Genomic DNA, 2,500 nt, shown 5'->3' with positions numbered 1-2,500 from the left:
CAGACAAGTCATCGCGCCCGCCTCGCAGGGTCTGAGCGGCGTCACTCACCGAGCCTTTACCGGTGCACAGGCAAGAGCACAGGCGGCCTAACCACAGCCGAACGCGATCGGGCGTTCATCGGGTCGGCCAAGGGAGCAAGTACAATAAGCATCGCATTCAATGCTATGCTATGCTATGCTATACTGTTGTACGTGACAACACTCCCCCATATATATACCTACGACGGTCAGACTATATCGGTTAGCAACGGAGGTCGGAAAAAATGGAAACTAAAAAAAATCATCATCAAACTGCACATTATCACCGGCTAACCGGCGGCGTAGACGAGGTTGCATTTCGAGGACCTTCAAAAGTGGTGTGCGCGCGTGTGCGTCATCAAACTGAAGAAGAAAAAATTTAAATCGCGCGGCCTAGGCTAGCCTAGCCTAGCCTAGCCTAGCCTAGCCTAGCCTAGCCTAGCCTAGCCTAGCCTAGCCTAGCCTAGCCTAGCCTAGCCCAGTCGGGTCGGGTCGGGTCGGGCCGGGCCGGGCCTAGCCTAGCCTAGCCTAGCCTAGCCTAGCCTAGCCTAGCCTAGCCTAGCCGGGCCGGGTCGGGTCGGGCCGGGCCTAGCCTAGCCTAGCCTAGCCTAGCCTAGCCCAGCCCAGCCCAGCCCGGCCGGGTCGGGTCGGGTCGGGCCGGGCCGGGCCGGGCCTAGCCTAGCCTAGCCTAGCCTAGCCAAGCCAAGCCAAGCTTACGCTCAGTCTATATCGGTTAGCAACGGAGGCCGGAAAAAATGGCAACTAAAAAAATCATCATCAAACTACACATTATCACCGGCTAACCGGCGGCGTAGACAAGGTTACATTTCGAGGACCTTCAAAAGAGGTGTGCGCGCGTGTGCGTCATAATATTGAAGAAAAAAAAAAAAATCATATCGCGCGACCGGTCCTAGCCTAGCCTAGCCTAGCCTAGCCTAGCCCAGTCGGGCCGGGTCGGGTCGGGTCGGGTCGGGCCGGGCCGGGCCGGGCCTAGCCTAGCCTAGCCTAGCCTAGCCAAGCCAAGCCAAGCTTACGCTCAGTCTATATCGGTTAGCAACGGAGGACGGAAAAAATGGCAACTAAAAAAATCATCATCAAACTACACATTATCACCGGCTAACCGGCGGCGTAGACGAGGTTACATTTCGAGGACCTTCAAAAGTGGTGTGCGCGCGTGTGCGTCATCAAACTGAAGAAGAAAAAAATTTTAATCGCGCGGCCTAGCCTAGCCGAGCCTAGCCTAGCCGGGCCGGGTCGGGTCGGGCCTAGCCTAGCCTAGCCTAGCCTAGCCTAGCCTAGCCTAGCCTAGCCTAGCCCAGCCCAGTCCAGCCCGGCCGGGTCGGGTCGGGCCGGGCCGGGCCGGGCCTAGCCTAGCCTAGCCTAGCCAAGCCAAGCCAAGCTTACGCTCAGTCTATATCGGTTAGCAACGGAGGACGGAAAAAATGGCAACTAAAAAAATCATCATCAAACTACACACTATCACCGGCTAACCGGCGGCGTAGACAAGGTTACATTTCGAGGACCTTCAAAAGAGGTGTGCGCGCGTGTGCGTCATAATATTGAAGGGAAAAAAAATCATATCGCGCAACCGGGCCTAGCCTAGCCTAGCCTAGCCTAGCCTAGCCTAGCCCAGCCGGGCCGGGCCGGGCCTAGCCTAGCCTAGCCTAGCCTAGCCTAGCCTAGCCAAGCCAAGCCCAGCCCAGCCCGGCCGGGCCGGGTCGGGCCGGGCTGGGCCGGGCCTAGCCTAGCCTAGCCTAGCCTAGCCAAGCCAAGCCAAGCTTACGCTCAGTCTATATCGGTTAGCAACGGAGGACGGAAAAAATGGCAACTAAAAAAATCATCATCAAACTACACATTATCACCGGCTAACCGGCGGCGTAGACAAGGTTACATTTCGAGGACCTTCAAAAGAGGTGTGCGCGCGTGTGCGTCATAATATTGAAGAAAAAAAAAAAAATCATATCGCGCGACCGGTCCTAGCCTAGCCTAGCCTAGCCTAGCCCAGCCGGGCCGGGTCGGGTCGGGTCGGGCCGGGCCGGGCCGGGCCTAGCCTAGCCTAGCCTAGCCTAGCCAAGCCAAGCCAAGCTTACGCTCAGTCTATATCGGTTAGCAACGGAGGACGGAAAAAATGGCAACTAAAAAAATCATCATCAAACTACACATTATCACCGGCTAACCGGCGGCGTAGACGAGGTTACATTTCGAGGACCTTCAAAAGTGGTGTGCGCGCGTGTGCGTCATCAAACTGAAGAAGAAAAAAATTTTAATCGCGCGGCCTAGCCTAGCCGAGCCTAGCCTAGCCGGGCCGGGTCGGGTCGGGCCTAGCCTAGCCTAGCCTAGCCTAGCCTAGCCTAGCCTAGCCTAGCCTAGCCCAGCCCAGCCCAGCCCGGCCGGGTCGGGTCGGGCCGGGCCGGGCCGGGCCTAGCCTAGCCTAGCCTAGCCAAGCCAAGCCAAGCTTACGCTCAGTCTATATCGGTTAGCA

This window comes from Antedon mediterranea, chromosome 2 (assembly GCF_964355755.1).
Source record: "Antedon mediterranea chromosome 2, ecAntMedi1.1, whole genome shotgun sequence".
Lineage (NCBI taxonomy): Eukaryota > Metazoa > Echinodermata > Crinoidea > Comatulida > Antedonidae > Antedon > Antedon mediterranea.
Note: the sequence above shows the minus strand (reverse complement) of the source record.